The following is a 21,061-nucleotide window of genomic DNA, read 5'->3' on the forward strand; positions in this document are numbered from 1 at the left end:
GCTCTAATGATGAATAATCATGAACTGATCTGGAATTTATTAATGACTTATGAATATTTATCTCTAGATTGTACTCCTGTGCAATTCACAATTCCACAAAAACTGTTTCCTTTTACATTTCATCCTGTACTTTTGCTGAAGATGCCTTTGAGACCATTAAATATTTTCCCAAGAGGGCTTTAATATGACAAAAATTGTGAATATGATGTCATCTAAAGACCTTACTAAACACACCAAAAATTGCTCCTTATTTCCATAATCTCAATCTAACAGATTTTTCTTAGGTAATATTGCCTTTCACCATATGATGTTTGTATGTATGACAGAAAGATGGCCATGTGAAGCCCACTTAACTAGTCAGATGTGAAAATGCAAAAAAAATAAAATGAACTGAAAGCTGAATGCCGGAAATAACGTTTTCTTTAAGCAGCCACTAATCTTATGCCAGGTGCAGGCTGTGATGCCCTTCAATGAATGTCTTCTTAGTGTGCCCTCTGGCCACTCAAAAATTGGAAATTTCACAGCAACTTTGGACTGAGTATTTATATGAGATGAGACACTTCAGGCTAGGATTGTCATCAGCTGGCCCTTCACAGGATGAGGAGAATTAACAAGCAACATTTTTGGAACTCTTCAAGTGTTCTGAGTGCTTGGCAATCATTTACCAGTTAATCCTCCTTTGAGGGAGGTCAGTCCTCTGCTTGAATTTTCACGTGAAGTATTTCACACAGATGTGAAGTGATCTCCAAAGGCCACAGTGCAGCAAATCTGGGGTAATAAAAATAATCAGAGACAGACTTGGACAAAATTGGAGAGTAGGAAATTGATAGTTTGGGTTACCCAATTGGATGCTCTTTCTGAATACTTCTCGTAATGAAAGCATGGTTATTCTTTGCTATATATCAGGAACTATTCTAAACACTTACATGCAGTAGTTAATTTAATCTTCACCACAATCCTACAAGGTGGGTTGTATCATTATCTCTATTATACAGATGAGGAACTGAGGCACAATGTGGTTAAAACAATCGTCCAGCATACAGCTAGTAAGTGATTGAACTAGGATTCAAATCTATGCACTGGGGCTCCAGGGTGGGCTTGCAACTTCTTCCCTGAGATGCCTCTGCTGCCCCATTTTTGTCTTGCCAATCACAAGCATCCTACCTCAGCTTGTCCACCCCGGCAATTACCTGGATTATACATTTCTGCCAAGTCTTTGCAAAAAAGAAATGTTTTATGTCCAGTCACTCACTGTCTTTTCTCTGGTGGGGAACTACAAAATTATCCCTACAGTGGGCCTGTATTTGACCACTGAAGTATTTTGAAAGAAAGAAACATTCAAAAATTCTTTTAAAATATCATTGAAGTAAATACATACTGTGTTCGTTTTACAGGACCACCTCTGCAGGAAAATGTGGTGAAATTTTATATCATTTTTTTTTTCTCTTTTCAGAAGATCTTAAAAGTTACCAGGTCACTTAGTGGGATGCTCGTGCAGTTAAGCCAGGGAGAGGTTCAAAACTAGCTGGTGTGCACACATCAATGATTAGTGAGAGACTGAACCAGTAAAGTAGAATGCATCTTCGCCCAGACTTTTTATCTACTCTGCCAGGATATATTCATAAGTATAAATGGTTTTTCGGGTGTGTTCAAATTACTTGGAGACTGCAAATTCCATTGATGTCACACACTGGGTGGTTAAATTCCTCAATTTATAAGGAAAGTTAATAGTTTCTATGAGATCAGCCTCTATTTATAATAAGTATTCCATTTAGGGGGAGAAATGGGAGTCTGTGAACTACTTGGCTTTCCTTAAAGTTCAGGACTATTTTCACACACTTTTAAGTGTTTATCTTTAGACTAAGCTTTTAGGTGTATATCTACATTTTTAAGTCACTTCTTCATGAACCCCGCTCCATTGCATCCAAGGATATTTATATTTGAATTACCCATAACTAATTACAAATATTAATGGTAAAATAAGATTAACATCCGATTGCTTAAATAAAAGGGGCTGCAAAAAGGCGACGGTAAAGACAATGATACAACAAAGACAGAAATTTTGAAGTCTGTGTAAGAGGCCAAATTGAAAAAGGCATGCCTTAGGGTCAACTTAAAAATTACAAAAAATCCTGACGTTCACAGCACCTCTTCCATTTATAGAACAGGTTTAACACTTTCTCCGTAAGAGATGGCCAGTTGTTTTTCTAAATGTCTATAAAACATTATGACATGTATTTTATTCCTCGTTATATGTATTTATCTCTAAATAAAATTAAGCAGCATGAAAATGTATCTTTATTAGAATTAATAGCAATTTTCAATGGAATAATTTTATACCCAGAATTTTTCAAAACTTTTAACTCTTTCAACTTGCTAATACTTTGTACAGCTTTACACATGATTAATATAAATTATTTATTTGTAAATGTATTATTGTCATCAAGAGATTTTTCTCATTTAATATTTCATATTACTTATAAAAATCATAGTTGCCACTTTTTATAAAAGTGATATATGTATTTAAAGTAAATGCCATGCATGTATTCGTTCACTTATACTTTTATGCCTGCCTTAGGTAGTTACCTTCATTATCCCTCCCTCCTTTCATAAGGAAGAAAAGATTGAAACATAGAGGTTTCTTTATTTATGCAGAGTCGCTTGGTTAGTAAGTGGTCAAATTGGGGGTTAAACATAAGCCTTTTAAATACAAGGTATTGCTTAAGAGCAATACTCCATTTTGTTTTAAAATATCTAATAATACTACAAAGCTGATAATAAAATGCCCTTTCTATGCCATCCTTAATTACTACTTCCCTTATACCCTCCATCATGCTCTTTTTAAAAATACATATTTCCGCAAATTAATTTTGTATCCTGAGACTTTGCTGAAGTTGTTTATCAGCTTAAGGAGATTTTGGGCTGAGACAATGGGGTTTTCTAAATATACAATCATGTCATCTGCAAAGAAGGACAATTTGACTTCTTCTTTTCCTAACTGAATACCCTTGATTTCTTTCTCTTGCCTAATTGCCCTAGCCAGAACTTCCAACACTATGTTGAATAGGAGTGGTGAGAGAGGGCATCCCTGTCTTGTGCCAGTTTTCAAAGGGAATTTTCAGTTTTTGCCCATTCAGTATGATATTGGCTGTGGGTTTGTCATAAATAGCTCTTATTATTTTGAGGTACGTTCCATCAATACCGAATTTATTGAGTGTTTTTAGCATGAAGGGCTGTTGAATTTTGTCAAAAGCCTTTTCTGCATCTATTGAGATAATCATGTGGTTCTTGTCTTTGGTTCTGTTTATATGCTGGATTATGTTTATTGATTTGCGAATGTTGAACCAGCCTTGCATCCCAGGGATGAGGCCCACTTGATCATGGTGGATAAGCTTTTTGATGTGCTGCTGAATCCAGTTTGCCAGTATTTTATTGAGGATTTTTGCATCGATGTTCATCAGGGATATTGGTCTAAAATTCTCTTTTTTTGTTGTGTCTCTGCCAGGCTTTGGTATCAGGATGATGTTGGCCTCATAAAATGAGTTAGGGAGGATTCCCTCTTTTTCTATTGATTGGAATAGAAAATTCCAGAATAGAACCCAAATGTCCATCAGTGACAGACTGGATTAAGAAAATGTGGCACATATACACCATGGAATACTATGCGGCCATACAAAAGGATGAGTTTGTGTCCTTTGTAGGGACATGGATGCAGCTGGAAACCATCATTCTTAGCAAACTATCACAAGAACAGAAAACCAAACACCGCATGTTCTCACTCATAGGTGGGAACTGAACAATGAGATCACTTGGACTCGGACTCGGGAAGGGGAACATCACACACCGGGGCCTATCATGGGGAGGGGGCAGGGGGGAGGGATTGCATTGGGAGTTATACCTGATGTAAATGACGAGTTGATGGGTGCTGACGAGTTGATGGGTGCAGCACACCAACATGGCACAAGTATACATATGTAACAAACCTGCACGTTATGCACATGTACCCTAGAACTTAAAGTATAATAATAATAAAAAAAATTTTTTTAAAAGAAAATTTAAAAAAAAGTATTTCCAAATTTCTAAGCAATATAGTTTATAGAGCTATTTGTTTATTTTTCAGTGTTAGACATTACTTATTGACTTACATTATAAAAGAAAAGTATTGCTCACAGAGTTCTCCCTTTTGGCACTTCTCCTACTGTCATCCTCCTGAAATACTAAAATCTCACTTTCTAGTTAGGTCAAATTTCAGAATTCGTATTTTATGGTTTTGCAAATACTACCGTTAGTTGTGCCATTGATCAAACTTTCTCACGGTTTTTATCGAAGACACTTACACTTTATTGGATGCGTTATTTTGTTTGTTTATCCTGGAGTTACCCATTCTCTTCAGTTGCTTTTCTTCCTATGTACTTGTCATTAACTCAGCACACTAACTCACTGACAGAATTATGAAATTATCCTCAATACCTCTCTGTTTCTCTGTTTCTCTCTTCTCCTGGGACCTTTTTATTCACAAAGTCTATCACACATCTGGCTTTGGAAAATTACCATTTTCTTCATTATCTTGGGAATTTTCTTTCCCTCTCCTCTCTGTTGAATCCCGCTTATCTTCGTCTAGTATCTTCCTTTCTGGTGTTTACTCTCCAGTTTTGGTGGAGTATATTCTCTAAGAGATCAAGAGTTAAGACTTTAAAGATCTATACTTCTAAGCATGACTTTATTTCACATTGAGTATATTGAATTGTAGCAATCTGTATTTATTTTACCAGTTTTTAACTTTGGATTTTTTAGGCAAAGTGATTCAAATGGATTATTTGCATAAATAAAACAAAAATTTAAATTATTTCTTTTCATCTGTATAACACTCTTTTATGGAGGAGGGAGTAGATGTTCAAAATGAAAAACTAAATAATAATATTGACAGTAGTCTTCTAATATTAACGTGAATGAATCCAGTATCCTACTAGCCCTTAGTTTTAAGAATTTTTTTTTTTATTTTGCAAGTAATTTTAACTTAAGAACAGTTTAATTGAATTCTCTAGAGACATCTGTTAATGTAATTGTGAACATTTTGTTTCTTAGTGGCTCAGGATGTATGGAGTGATTTTATAATACAAATTATTCTTTAATTTAATAGAAAAATCTAAGTTCATTGTGGTGTTTGATTTCAGTTCCCTGGGCATTTATTTAGAATTTTAACATCTGTCTTTATCTTTTTGTTCCTAAACAATGTTTTTGAGTCTTTTATAAATACATGTATATGGCTAAACTTTTACTACTGATTTAATCTATGCTCTGTGCATATGAGACTATATGAGAAAACATTAATGCTATTCGATCTAAGTAACCAATAACGGATGCTGACTTAGCAAATTAGTTATTTTAGTTTTTTTCTTCTTCTTCTTCTTTTTTTTTTTGTCTTCTCCCTCCAGGAGGCATTGACTTTATAGCTTCCAAAAAGTGAAAAATAAGACAAAAGTAGACTTTTAAAATACTTAAAGTAGTTGAGTCCTTTTGGATAAGAAATGCTACATTAGGCATCAATATATATCTACCAGTGATGTGATGAAATTAATTGGCCACTTGAGCTAATACTAGTAGTATTATGTTGTGTATTCTTCCAGCTCTTATTCTTTTGTGAGGTTTGATTGTTCAGCTGTTTCAATTTCTTTTAGCCTCCTCAGATATCCATGTACTAAATTCCTATGTCCGAATTAAGCTTTAGATATCTTGGCAACTTAAGGGAAACATTGAAAGACTATATAGCATTGAATTATCCATTATTAGAAAGCTTGAAGGAACTCACTGGTAAATTATATTATCTGAGAGCTTTACTTGTAAATGTAATTCATGAACTTTTATTATGTTTTCTGCAGTTATCTGTGTATTCATATTTTCCCTTTCCTGAGTCAGTTTCATCTCTCTCTATATATATATATGTTTAGAAAAATGTTAACTTATTATAATTTCTGGTTAATTAGCTTACTAATTGACATAGTTTTTCTTTAAAATATTTTTAATCTCCTTTACATATATTGGAGTATTCAACCATGTAAACTCTTCAGAGCTGTAGAATTGCTATAGGAGATGTGAATCCAGAATGACAATAGTTTTTATTTGCTGTGAAAGATAAAACATTCAGTCACCTGCAAATGTTGCAAAACTTTTTGGAAGGTTACCTGCTCAGATTACTTCAAACTGGAAGGTAGTTTCTCAATTGCTTTTTTTTTTTTTTTTTTCAGATAACAATAGCATTTTTGACACAAACCTAAACCAATATTATCTAATTGGCATAAATACAAAAGCAACCATAGCATAAATTCACCTGGAAAATTGTCAGTGAATTATGGTGTTCCTTGAGAAGCACAGTTTAGATATATTTGTTGAAGTGAGCTAAGAAAATCTTGATTTTTATTTTATTCCTCATGTATGTATGAGTTTGAATTTTCAGCACATATAGCTATAAAAAGTGGTTATATAGAAACAATTACATGTGCCTTGTCATTTCTCAAACCCTTCCACATTTCCAAGTGCTTATTTAAATTTCATTTTAGCATCAAGTGTTTTGAAAATCACTTCTGAGAATAATTAGAGAGTACTTTTGCTTTAGTATACAACATGTATTAATTTCGCCTTTTTCCTGAAATGGTAATCAATTGATAATAAAGAAGGTATATAAGAAATATATCTTTGTAGTACTGTTTCTATATTATATGACAATAATAACAAATAACTACATAAATAATAACTAAATGAATAACTAAATTTCAAAAGGATAAACTATATTTCATGCTAAATTTTGTGACTTTGAAAATGTATGTGACATTTTTCCCCAGAGATGAATAATTATCAAATTTTAAGAGCATATTGACTCATGAAAAGTCTCAGAATTAATGATTTACTTTGTGAGACTAATAATTTTTACATTGCTTAAAATACGTTAGCACTTATTTTGTTCTCTAATCTATCCTAGCTAACACTTTCAGGTAAACAAAAGTATTCCTAATAGTAGTTATTTTATTGTGTCCAATTTAATAAAAATGTCTCTATTCTCATCAGCCAGAACTATTTTGTCATTTGATGATAAATTGTATTACATTAAGGAATATTCTTCTACTGATATTTTACTAAGAATTTCGTTGGTTTGTAATCAGGAATGAATGGTGGTTATTTCTATTTTACATATTTGATATTTATTTCATTTTTTCTGTTTTGATCTAGGTAAGTAACGAATCATCTTCATAGTTTTCTAATAGATGTTCTTGAATTTCTAGAATAAAGAACATAGAAATCATTAGAAGGTAATCATGAAAAGAAATGGAAGTGATGAGTCATCGTCATAGATTCCTAACAGATGTTCTTGAGTTTCTAGAACAAATAACACAGAAGTCATTAGAAGGTAAGCACAAAAAAAAAATGTAAGTAACGATTCATCTTCATAGATTCCTAATAGATGTTTTTAGTTTCTAGAATAAAGAACACAGAAACCACTAGAAGGAAATCATGGGAAGAAATGTATTTACAATAGACATATGGTCTATTCCTTTAAGCAAAGGATTAGTTTTCCTGTATTTTTATACCTTTCACAGTACAAAACAAGCCAACCACTAGCTAAGCTAATCAAAGAAAACAGAAGGCATAAATATTCAAAATAAGAAATAAGGATGAATAAATATTTAAACATGAGAAGTTTAGCAGGACTACTTTGCAGAGTTGTATGAAAATTAATTTGAAAACTTAGATGAACCGGTTAATTTCTTAAGGACATATATATTACCAAATTTACCCCACAGAGTTAAGAGGCTTCAACAGACACATTTTCTAATAAAGAAAATTATTAAAGAACTGCCCCAGAAGCATGAGATTTAAATGGTTTCACAGAGGAATTATACCAAATGTTCAAAACCAAATCAATGCTCTAAAAATCATTGCAAAGCAATGAAAATGGGAGAAAGTGATCAAGTTCCTTTAAGACTGGGAGTATAAAAATCAATAACTCAGGCCATTTCTTCTGGGTTCCCTGCAGTTTTTCATCATCTGCTTTTGTTCCCTATTGATTGGGAGGGAGCAGTGTGGTAGTGTGAGAGGTCACATGCTGCCATTTGATGAATTATTTTTTTTTTCTTAAGTTATTTTAACATCTCAGCATTCTCTGTCATCAAATTATACTGAGGGCATAGATTTATGTAGAATGTAGAATATAATTTTCCATTCTTGTTTGGTGTTAGTCGATTATTACTGAGTGGAATTTTCTAGATTGAATCTGCACTCTTGTTCACTAGGTATACCATGTTGTTGCTCCATTGCTGGTACATGCTTTTAGCTCTTATGTCTTCGTAATATACACACCTGTTTGAATGATCATGTGGCTTATTTTCCCATTTACTCATTTTTGCCTTGCATGCTACATTGTTCAATATTTCTATTTCACTGTCCTTCATTTTTCATAATTTTCTTACATATAGCTTTCTCTCCTTTTATTTTTAAACTTTCTAGGTCATAGTACCTACCTCGTAGAATTTCAAAGGGATTAAGTGATCTAATATACATAAATCACTGAAAAATACCCAAAATATATTAAGCATACAGTGTTTTTGTTTGTTTCAAGTAAATATACTCAGAGTTTTAAATTTTTGTGTAAGACTAATTTTCTTAAGGATGCGAACTGGCAGTCTCATGCACATCCTTAGACTGCTTCAATCTTATCCGACTCTTGAGCTTTTAGCTGCTTTCTATACTGGCTTCTACAATGACCACTGATTCCATTTGCATTGATGTTCTTCCTATCTGAGACTGATGCTCAGAATCTTGGGATCCTCCCACCACTTCCAGATGGAATACTGTACCACATGACATGGAACCGACTTCCCCAGTGGCTGTCCAAGTATCAGATAATGCAGCCTAAAATTCAGGGATAGTAACACTCCATGGAATGAATTTTGACCATTGAGGGGATGGAAATCCTGAGAAGATAAACTTCCCTCTCCGTGCTTCTCAACTCACTTTTCTGAAAGAAATCATTTGAATTTCTTTAGAAAGGTTGTTTTCTGGCAGAGTTAATACCCAGGTCTCTTGGTGGAACAGTGGCAGTTCATGTACTTTACTCATGCTGCTCGAATTTTCTTGAGTCCTGTCCTAATTGCACAATTTCCATTGCACGATGAATTTCTGAAACATCCATGAACTCATGACTTAGTAACTCAATAATATGCAGCTCATGAATGGCCGTTCAAACTCATAGGTACTTATTGTTCCGTGGTCATTACCTTTCTCTGGTAAAGACCGGTAGCAGATGGAGAGATGTTTCTCAAATTAGAATTTTTTCTCTGTCATGGTAAACATGTTTTTGCTCCAGATTCCAAGGGATCTGTATTGCAACTCATCTATTAGGTCTTATCAGAGACCCCATTCAGCATCTCCATTCACAAGGAAAACTCCAGCCCTGTCAAAAGTTTTGGATAATATAGCTCAATTGGCAGGGAAACTTAAACCATAGTTTGAACTTGCTTCAGAGCCCTCTCTTCCCCTGGGACCTACTTATAACTAACAGCCTTTTATAACTTGTGATAAATGAAGCAGAACAGTATTCCCAACTGAACTATATGCTACTTTTAAAAGTCCCAGAAGACCTGACACTGTTGTGCTTATTTCTGAGAAAGAATAAGGTTCAAAACTTGCTCATCATCTTAGAAGGGACGTCCCAGAACACTCTAGACTATTGGTACGCTCTACCCCTAAGTTGAATCAATGCAATAAGCTCCCCAATGTTTGTAGAATTTGTCCATTGCTGTTCTGGTAAATTAATGTTTAACAGCCAGCTCTCCAGGTAAAAACAAAAGGTCTTGACTTTTAGCTTTGTTATTTTTTAAAATATAAATATTCCCACCATGTCGGATTTCAAAGTGTTAATTGGGCACCCCTGAATGTGCCCTTGGGAAGAGATATGTACCCCCAAGACTCAGAAAATACCATAAACCAGCTCCCAAAAATGTCTTTTACACTCTGGCGCAAGTGAATTACTAGAACACCTAGGATACTTGCAACATTCTGCTTATTGGGAGCAATATAGTGTTATTGATTGTAGAGCATATATGATAGTCTATAGGCCGTATATGGCTCATGTTTGTTGTTTTGTGGCATATCAAGAAAAATCAAAATCTCTATGAATATGTTAGATACATGGATACATTATGATACAAAGTCTCTATAGACAGAAAAGAGTAGAATTAATCAGATTTCTATGTTTAAGTTGTACTGCTGGTCTTAACATATAAAGGCAAACTGTTTGATCTCCCATCTTGGGTACCAAGAAGATATGTTTTCCAAATGAATTTCTGCATACTAAATACCAGAGGCTGTGTTGATCTCATTCAACCCATTCCATGTCAGACACAGCAGTTTCAATTGATATTACTTCTTTAATAACTTTACAATAGGTCACCATTATACACCATGATCAGTATGAGTTTTATCAGAGGCCATGCAGGTGAATTGAAGGGTAAATAATGGAGCCTAGCACTCTGAATCCTTCAAATCTTTTTATGTGTGTATAGTGCTTATATCTATATTATCTATTGATATATTTTATAAGTAAAACCAAATATAGGTACAATACAACTCTGATAATTACTTTAATTATGAATGACAATGATTTGGAAAGAACCCTATGGTTCAAAAAGTTTATTATACACATACCTTTGAAACAGTAAGAGTTATACATAAATTATTTTAATAATTTTTGAAAGATACAGTTCTTTCCAAATTATCTTTATTAATTCAAATGGAAGCATCCAGAAGATAATCTTTCATTTTCAACCCTTTGTTAAGTATAATATTTATCAGCAAAGAACTTATCTGAAGTGTCAAACTCAGTAACTATTCAAACAATTGGACACAACCACATGACTGGCACTCAATCAAGAGGCAGAGCATCATCAGAACACCAGAAAACTACCCTGTGTACCCCATTTCACTTAGCACCCCCATAAGGATGCTAAGTGACTTCAAAAACATAGGTTAGTTCTGCCTTTTTTGGTCCCTAATGTGAATGGAATTGTACGTTTTGTACACGATTGTGTTTGCCTTCTTTTTCTCAATATTTTTTTGGGAAATTCATCTATGCTGTTGCATGTAGTTGCATACGATTATTTTTATTACTAATATACTATTGAAAGAATATTACATTGTAGTCATTCTAGTGATTTAATAAGTAACATTAAAGAAGGTCAATACTTTTTCAAATATGTATTGGCTTATTAAATAGTATCCTCTGTGAAGTGTCTGTTCAAATCTTTTGTACATTATTTTTCAGGGTTTGTTTCTCAAATAAATTTAGTTTAAAAAATCAGTTTTTGTTAGATGTATATACTACAAATATTTTCTCCACTCTGTGGACTGCTTTTGCACTCTTTTATTGGTGTCTTTTGACAAATATTAAGATTGTAATAAAAGCTTGGTCAAAAGAGGATCCCTTAAAAGTTGTATTTATGTGTATTCCATCCTACCCTATCCATTTCTGTTCATTTGTTTGTTTGTTTGTTTTGAGACAGAGTCTTGCTCTGTCGCCCAGGTGGGAGCGCAGTGGCACAATCTTGGCTCACTCAACCTCTGCCTCCCTGGTTCAAATGATTCTCCTGCCTTAGCCTCCTGAGTAGCTGAGGTTATAGGCCCACACCACCATGCCTGGCTAATTCTTGTATTTTTAGTCGAGATGGGGTTTCACCATATTGTTCAGGCTGGTCTTGAACTCCTGACCTTGTAATCTGCCTGCCTCAGCAGTACTAGGATTACAGGCATGAGTCACTGCACCCAGCCCTATCCATTTCTTTAAAAAACTTACCCTTTGATGAATTAAAGAATAAATATTTTTTCTCTCAGTTTTTAAACTAAAAGTTTATTTTTTTTTGTTACCAATGACTTTCTGCTACCTGAATTATCAGGTTGATTTGCACAAGAAAAGCCGTTGGCATACTAAACTGTTTTGCACCAAATAGATAAAAAGTTAAGATGCATCCATATTTAGTGAACTACCATATGGTTGATATTGTAGTCAGTAATTGTATCAACTTATTTCTAAACGTCAACATTTTATTCAAAAATAATATGTTTATATTATTTAAATATTAAATTCATTTTTTCCAGGAGATATTTTAACAGTTCTCTGTCGTCTTTTTTCAGTAGATAAATTGACAATTCTCTTATGTATGAATGCATGCATGGATATGTGTATATCATGTAAAGACACATGTATTGTAACACTTTATATATAATTTAAAACAGTCATTTACTAAAGGAAAAGAGGCAAATTATGTTTTAGGCCCTAAGAATATTTAGGTTGCAGATATGAGTTTGACTACACTTATTACTGTGATTTGCAACAAGTGTGTAAGATTAACTTAAAGTAGAAGGATGCTAGATTTCTTCTAGGAACAGTCATTAAAATTAAAACTTTTGACTTCTTATATACATATACATGTAACTATTTTATCCTCAGAAAAATAGGTTGGGAAAATGTTGGAAGGGCCAGCTGGGGTTATTTGTTATTAAATACTTTAAAGCACTAATTTCTTTTAAAGTATGCTTTAAGAACAATCATTATTAAACAAAATCATTTGCCCATAAGCAGGAGTGAGAACACAATATAACAGAGAAATAACACCATTATTACGGAATTATGATTTTGCAATTTTAAAATTCCTACCATTGTTCAAACTAGCCTAAGGTTTTCTGCAGATTGCATTGAAGTAATTTGCATGGTGTATTTTCTTCTTCTTTGACTTGTTTTTTATGACTAGTGATTAAAGAACAAAAAGAGAAATGTTTCTTTGTATTAATTCTCAGGTTCAATTGATTCCTTAGAAGACTTTTTTTTTCTCTTTCTCTATTGCTTGAATTGAAAAAACATTAATCTAAGTTGAAATACGTTCTCTGATGCATCAGAAACTTCTCCTTTTTGTTTTTGAATTTGCCTCAAGGGATAAGATAAAGTCATGAAAATTGAGATGTAAGTTTTTTTAGCATTGTTTAACATAACACTAATTGTTAATATAAAAGAGCACTGCATTTTTTTATTATTATACTTTAAGTTCTAGGGTACATGTGCACAATGTGCAGGTTTGTTACATATGTATACATGTGCCATGTTGGTGTGCTGCACCCATTAACTCGTCATTTATATGAGGTAATATTAGGTATATCTCCTAATGCTATCCCTCCCCACTCTCCACACCCCATGACAGGCCCCAGTGTGTCATGTTCCCCTTCCTGTGTCCAAGTGTTCTCATTGTTCAATTCCCACCTATGAGCAAGAACATGCGGTGTTTGGTTTTCCGTTCTTGTGATAGTTTGCTGAGAATGATGGTTTCCATCTTCATCCATGTCCCTACAAAGGACATGAACTCATCCTTTTTTATGGCTGCATAGTATTCCATAGCGTATATGTGCCACCTTTTCTTAATACAGTCTATCATTGATGGACATCTGGGTTGGTTCCAAGTCTTTGCCATTGTGAATAGTGCCACAATAAACACACATGTGCACGTGTCTTTATAGCAGCATGATTTATAATCCTTTGGGTATATACCCAGTAAAGGGATGGCTGGGTTGAATGGTATTTCTAGTTCTAGATCCTTGAGGAATCGCCACACTGTCTTCCACCATGGTTGAACAGTTTACAGTACCACCAATGTGTAAAAGTCCACATCCTCTCCAGCACCTGTTGTTTCCTGACTTTTTAATGATCACCATTCTAACTGGTGTGAGATGGTATCTCATCATGGTTTTGATTTGCATTTCTCTGATGGCCAGTGATGATGAGCATTTTTTCATGTGTCTGTTGGCTGCATAAACGCCTTATTTTGAGAAGTGTCTGTTCATATCCTTCACTCACTTTTTGATGGGGTTGTTTGTTTTTTTCTTGTAAATTTGTTTGAGTTCTTTGTAGATTCTGGATATTAGCCCTTTGTTAGATGAGTAGATTGCAAAAATTTTCTTGCATTCTGTAGGTTGCCTGTTCACTCTGATGGTAGCTTCTTTGGCTGTGCAGAAGCTCTTCAGTTTAATTCGATCCCATTTGTCAATTTTGGCTTTTGTTGCCATTGCTTTTGGTGTTTTAGACATGAAGCCCTTGCTCGTGCCTATGTCCTGAATGGTATTGCCAAGGTTTTCTTCTAGGGTATTTATGGTTTTAGGTCTAACATTTAAGTCTTTAATCCATCTTGAATTAATTTTCGTATAAGGTGTAAGGAATGGATCCAGTTTCAGCTTTCTATGTATGGTTAGCCAGTTTTCCCGACACCATTTATTAAATAGGGAATCCTTTCCCCATTTCTTGTTTTTGTCAGATTTGTCAAAGATCAGATGGTTGTAGATGTGTAGCATTATTTCTGATGGCTCTGTTCTGTTCCATTGGTTTATATCTCTGTTTTGTTACCCGTAACATGCTGTTTTGGTTACTGTATCCTTGTAGTATAGTTTGAAGTCAGGTAGTGTGATGCTTCCAGCTTTGTACTTTTGGCTTAGGACTGTCTTGGCAATGCGGGCTCATTTTGGTTCCATAAGAACTTTAAAGTCGTTTTTTCCAATTCTGTGAGGAAAGTCCTTGGTAGCTTGATGGGGATGGCATTGAATCTATAAATTACCTTGGGCAATATGGCCATTTTCACGATATTGATTCTTCCTTTCCATAAGCATGGAATGTTCTACCATCTCTTTGTGTTCTCTTTCATTTCGTTGAGCAGTGGTTTGTAGTTCTCCTTGAAGAGGTCCTTCACATTCCTTGTAAGTTGGATGCCTAGATATTTTATTCTCTTTGAAGCAATCGTGAATGAGAGTTCACTCATTGTTTGACTCTCTGTCTGTTATTGGTGTATAAGAATGCTTGTGACTTTTGCACATTGATTTTGTATCCTGAGACTTTGCTGAAGTTGCTTATCAGCTTAAGGAGATTTTGGACTGAGATGATGGGGTTTTCTAAATATACAATTATGTCATCTGCAAACAGGGACAGTTTGACTTCCTCTTTTCCTAATTGAATATCCTTTATTTCTTTCTCCTGCCTGATTGCCCTGGCCAGTAGTTCCAACACTATGTTGAATAGGAGTGGTGAGAGAGGACATCCCCGTCTTGTGCCAGTTTTCAGAGGCAGTGCTTCCAGTTTTTGCCCATTCAATGTGATATTGGCTGTGGGTTTGTCAGAAATAGCTCTTATTATTTTGAGATACATCCCATCAATACCTAACTTGCTGAGAGTTTTTAGCATGAAGGGCTGTTGAATTTTGCAAAGGCCTTTTCTGCATATTGAGTTATTCATGTGGTTTTTGTCTTTGATTCTGTTTATATGCTGGATTATGTTTATTGATTTGCATATGTTGAACCAGCCTTGCATCCCAGGGATGAAGCCAACTTGATCATGACAGATAAGCTTTTTGATATGCTGCTGATTCAGTTTGTCAGTATTTTATCGAGGATTTTTGCATCGATGTTCATGAGGGATATTGGTCTAAAATTCTCTTTTTTTGTTTTCTCTCTGCCAGGCTTTGGTATGGGGATGATGCTGGCCTCATAAAATGAGTTATGGACGATTCCCTCTTTTTCTATTCATTGGAATATTTCAGAAGGAATGGTATCAGCTCCTCCTTGTACCTCTGGTAGAATCTGGCTGTTAATCCATCTGGTCCTGGACTCTTTTTGGTTGATAGGATATCAATTATTGCCTCAATTTCAGAGCCTGTTATTGGTCTATTCAGGGATTCAACTTCTTCCAGGTTTAGTCCTGGGAGGGTGTATGTGTCTAGGAATTTATCCATTTCTTCTAGATTTTCTAGTTTATTTGCATAGAGGTGTTTATAGTATTCTCTGATGTTAGTTTGTATTTCTGTAGGATCGGTGATGATATCCCATTTATCATTTTTCACTGCGTCTATTTGATTCTTCTCTTTCTTCTTTATTAGTCTTGCTAGTGGTCTATCAATTTTGTTGATCTCTTCAAAAAACCAGCTCGTGGATTCACACTGATTTTTTGAAAGGTTTTTTGTGTCTCTATCTCCTTCAGTTCTGCTCTGATCTTAGTTATTTCTTGCCTTCTGCTAGCTTTGGAATGTGTTTGCTGTTTCTTCTCTAGTTCTTTTAATTGTGATGTTAGGGTGTCAATTTTAGGTTTTTCCTGCTTTCTCTTGTGGGCATTTGGTGCTATAAGTTTCCCTCTACACATTGCTTTAAATGTGTCCCGGAGATTCTGATATGTTGTGTCTTTTTTCTCATTGGTTTCAAAGAACATCTTTATTTTTACCTTCATTTTGTTATGTACCCAGCAGTCATTCAGGAGCAGGTTGTTCAGTTACCATGTAGTTGAGCGGTTTTGATTGAGTTTCTTATTCCTGAGTTCTAGTTTGATTGCACTGTGGTCTGAGAGACAGTTTGTTGTGATTTCTGTTCTTTTACATTTGCTGAGGAGTGCTTTACTTCCAACTATGTGGTCAATTTTGGAATAAGTGCAATGTGGTGCTGAGAAGAATGTATATTCTGTTGATTTGGGATGGAGAGTTCTGTAAATGTCTATCAGATCTGCTTTGTCCAGAGCTGAGTTCAATTCCTGAATATCCTTGTTAATTTTCTGTCTCATTGATCTAATATTGACAGTGGGGTTTAAAGTTTCCCACTATTATTGTGTAGGAGTCTAAGTCTCTTTGTAGGTCTCTGAGAGCTTGCTTTATGAATCTGGGTGCTCCTATATATTTAGAATAGTTAGCTCTTCTTGTTGAATTGATCCCTTTACCATTATGTAATGACCTTCTTTGTCTCTTTTGATCTTTTTTGGTTTAAAGTCTATTTTATCAGAGACTAGGATTGAAACCCCTGGCTTTCTTTGTTTTCCTTTGCTTGGTAGATCTTCCTCCATCCCTTTATTTTGAGCCTATGTGTGTCTGCATGTGACATGGGTCTCCTGAATATAGCACACTGTTGGGTCTTGACTCTTTATCCAATTTTCCAGTCTGTGTCTTTTAATTGGACATTTAGTCCATTTACATTTAAGGTTAATATTGTTTTGTGTAAATTTGGCCCTGTTATTGTGATGTTAGTTGGTTATTTTGCTCGTTAGTTGATGCAGTTTCTTCCTAACATCGATGGTCTTTACAATTTGGCATGTTTTTGCAGTGGCTGGTACTGGTTGCTCATTTCCATGTTTAGTGCTTCCTTCAGGATCTCTTGCAGGGAAGGCCTGGTGGTGACAAAATCTCTCAGCATTTGCTTGTCTGTAAAGGATTTCATTTCTCCTTCACTTGTGAAACTTAGTTTGGCTGGATATGAAATTCTGGGTTGACATTTTTTTTCTTTAAGAATGTTGAATATTGGCCCCCACTCTCTTCTGGCTTGTAGAGTTTCTGCTGAGAGATCTGTTGTTAGCCTGATGGGCTTCCCTTTTTGGGTAACCTGACCTTAGACTCTAGCTGCCCTTAACATTTTTTCTTTCATATCAAATTTGGTGAATCTGACAATTATGTGTCTTGGAGGTCCTCTTCTCAAGGAGTATGTTTGTGGCATTCTTTGTATTTCCTGAATTTTAATGTTGGCCTGCCTTGCTAGGTTGAGGAAGTTCTCCTGGATAATATCCTGCAGAGTGTTTTCCAACTTGGTTCCATTCTCCCCATCACTTTCAGGTACACCAATCAGGCGTAGATTTGGTCTTTTCACATAGTTTCATATTTCTTGGAGGCTTTGTTCATTTCCTTTTGCTCTTTTTTCTCTAAACTTCTCTTCTTCCTTCATTTCATTCATTTGATCTTCAATCAACGATACCCTTTCTTCCAATTGATTGAATTGGCTACTGAAGCTTGTGCATTTGCCATGTAGTTCTCATGCCATGGTTTTCAGCTACATCAGGTCATTTAAGGATTTCTCTACACTGGTTCTTCTAGTTGGCCATTCGTCTAATCTTTTTACAAGGTTTTCAGCTTCTTTGCGATGGGTTCGAACTTCCTCTTTTAGCTCAGAGAAGTTTGATCATCTGAAGCCTTCTTCTTTCAACTCGTCAAAGTCATTTTCCATCCAGCTTTGTTCCGTTGCTGGTGAGGAGCTGCGTTCCTTTGGTAGGGGAGAGGCACTCTGATTCTTAGAATTTTCAGCTTTTCTGCTGTTTTATTCCCATCTTTGTGGTTTTATCTACCTTTGGTCTTTGATGATGGTGACGTACAGATGGGGTTTTGGTGTGGATGTCCTTTCTGTTTGTTAGTTTTCCTTCTAACAATCAGGACCCTCAGCTGCAGGTCTGTTGGAGTTTGCTGGAGGTCCACTGCAGTCCCTGTTTGCCTGGGTATCAGAAGTGGAGGCTGCAGAACAGTGAATATTGCTGAACAGCAAATGTTGCTGCCTGATCATTCCTCTGGAAGCTTCGTCTCAGATGGGGTACCCGGCTGTGTGAGGTGTCAGTCTGCCCCTACTGAGGATTGCCTCCTAGTTAGGCTACTCAGGAGTCAGGGACCCACTTGAGGAAGCAGTCTGTCCATTCTCAGATCCCAAACTCCATGCTGGGAGAACCACTACTCTCTTCAAAGCTGTCAGACAGGGATATTTAAGTCCACAGAGGTTTCTGCTGCCTTTTGTTCGGCTATGCCCTGCCCCCTGAGGTGGAGTCTACAGAGGCAGGTAGGCATCCTTGAGCTGTGGTGGGCTCCACCCATTTCAAGCTTCCTGGACACTTTGTTTACCTACTCAAACCTCAGCAATGCTGGGTGCCCCTCCTCCAGTCTCGCTGCTGCCTTGCAGTTCAATCTCAAACTGCTGTGCTAGCCTTGAGCAAGGCTCCATGGGTGTGGGAGTCAGGAGCGGGATATAATCTCCTGGTGTGCCGTTTGCTAAGACTGTTGGAAAAGCGCAGTATTAGGGTGGGAGTGACCCGATTTTCCAGGTGCTTTCTGTCACTGCTTCCCTTGGCTAGGAAAGGGAATTCCCTGATCCCTTGCACTTCCTGTGTGAGGCAATGCCTCGCCCTGCTTCAGCTCACACTCAGTGGGCTGCACCCACTGTCCTGCCTCCACTGTCCAACAAGCCCCAGTGAGATGAACCCAGTACCTCAGTTGGAAATGCATAAATCACCTGTCTTCTGCATCACTCACACTGGGAGCTGTAGACTGGAGCTGTTGCTATTCGGCCATCTTGGAACTGCCCCCCTAAAATAGCATTACATTTAAGCTAGAGCTACTTCTTTACATTGAAGGCATACTTCCAAATAAAATTATCTACACATACTCATGAATATAAATTAGTTAAGCCACACAAGGCAGATTTTTTACTTGAAATTTTATTTCACAAAATTAAAAAATCTGGCTAGAAATAAGTAGATTGCAGAAAATACATAGCTCATTTTTTGTCAAACTCATTCAAGCCAAATGGCTAAATGAAGCCAGCACTCGTCAAGGGGAAGACAGAGAAGTAAAGAAACAGAAATATTTACAGCTCATTTGCAATCAACAGAGAAATATGATGAAAGACAAGTGAACGCATTCTGCTGAAGGACTCCCTTTGGAGTTGAGGAAGAGCACTTGTCCCTCTATTTTATATGAGAATACAACTGGGCTTCCCATCAGCTTCTTTGTGCTTGTTGCTCTTAGGGGTGGGAGATTTCCTAATCTTGGCTATATAAAAATGTCTGTGATAGTGTCCTGCTGGGAGCAAAAGTATAAATGTCCAATGACATATCAGTCTTTAGATTTTCACACACAAAATATTTTTGAACATTTCATTCTGATGAGTCTGTCAGAATGAACACAGGTGTTTTTATCCAAACACCTAATGGATTATAATATTTAAGTTAATCTTCTCATAGTTTAATAGCTTTCTTCTCTAAAGTTCCCAACAAGGACTCCTAAGTATGAAGATGTATTTCAGAAATGTATAGCCCTTTAGAAACAGGTTAAGTTTGTAGATGACATCAGTGTCTTTGAAATATCATAGCAAATGTATACTTCCAAAGCATTAACAATGTATTATAATCTCATTGTTCAACGCAGCCCACTCTCCCTTCCTAAGTCAATACTTTTGAGGTAGGACACACAATTATCTTGTGTTTTTCTTCAAACTTTTAAATGCTATATGAAGGCAATTTCATAGAAGTTCACTGGGCCTAAAAGTACTTCTTGGGTAAAATGTTAACATTTCTCTAATGTTTGCCACAAGTTGCACTAATAGCAAGGAAAAAGATTACTAGCAAAAATCGTCAAAACCCAAAAGCAACCTGGGATACACTCTGTAAAAGTTAATTATACAAAATGGGTCATTCTTACTATACTTAGCCAAAACAGAGTTGAGGGGAAAGAGCACTTAGGACACACACACACATTGCTCCAAGAATATAACTCTTTGCAAGACTAGCTGTTGTAACTGCCTGCTGTAACCAAAAACAAGTTTATCTAATGTCTATGAAACAACCTGAAGCGATTCTAAGACTAGTTTTACCTGCCACTGTTGCTTATCAATCAGAACTTGCCAGTACCTCAGAACTTGACCAATGAATTTTCTCAAATAGTGATACTAACAGTCTCCTTTTTATAAAACCTCTAATCTCCTCTTTGTGCCGCACACATAGAGAAGACCATCCAACATGTGTAGCCTGTGTGTATGCCCTGAATTGCAACTCTTTCCTCCCAAATAAGTTAAATTTAGAGACTTGTCGCTACATGTTTTATTTGAATTTGACAAGTCTCAGTCTCAAAACCAAATTTTCCTTATTTTAACTAATCCAATTTTAACTGACAAATTTATTGAAACAGGGAATTTAGATTAAAAAGTTTTCTGCAGTCTTCCATTCACAAATTCAATAGAAATGTAGCAAAAAATGAGATTTCTTTTTCTGTTTAGTGAATCATTACTTGATGTAAAATCCTAATACATCTTTTTTCTCTTAGAATTTTACTTTCTTTTATAATTCACTCAAAATAACATCAAAATAAACACAACTTTATTTTCTAGGCAAATAGTGATTGCTTTTATGTAATTTGGCTTTTATTGTGGTATAATATGATATTATGTAGGATAAGGGTGGGCATCTAGCTCTTTTGTCCAA

General features: G+C 35.6%; 1 pseudogene; it reads left to right on the forward strand.

Annotated features, from left to right (window-relative positions):
• Window positions 1–7,329: 7,329 nt before the first annotated feature.
• Window positions 7,330–21,061, forward strand: part of LOC112621645 — a 105,353-nt pseudogene continuing 91,621 nt past the window's right edge.

This window comes from Theropithecus gelada, chromosome 3, assembly GCF_003255815.1.
Source record: "Theropithecus gelada isolate Dixy chromosome 3, Tgel_1.0, whole genome shotgun sequence".
Lineage (NCBI taxonomy): Eukaryota > Metazoa > Chordata > Mammalia > Primates > Cercopithecidae > Theropithecus > Theropithecus gelada.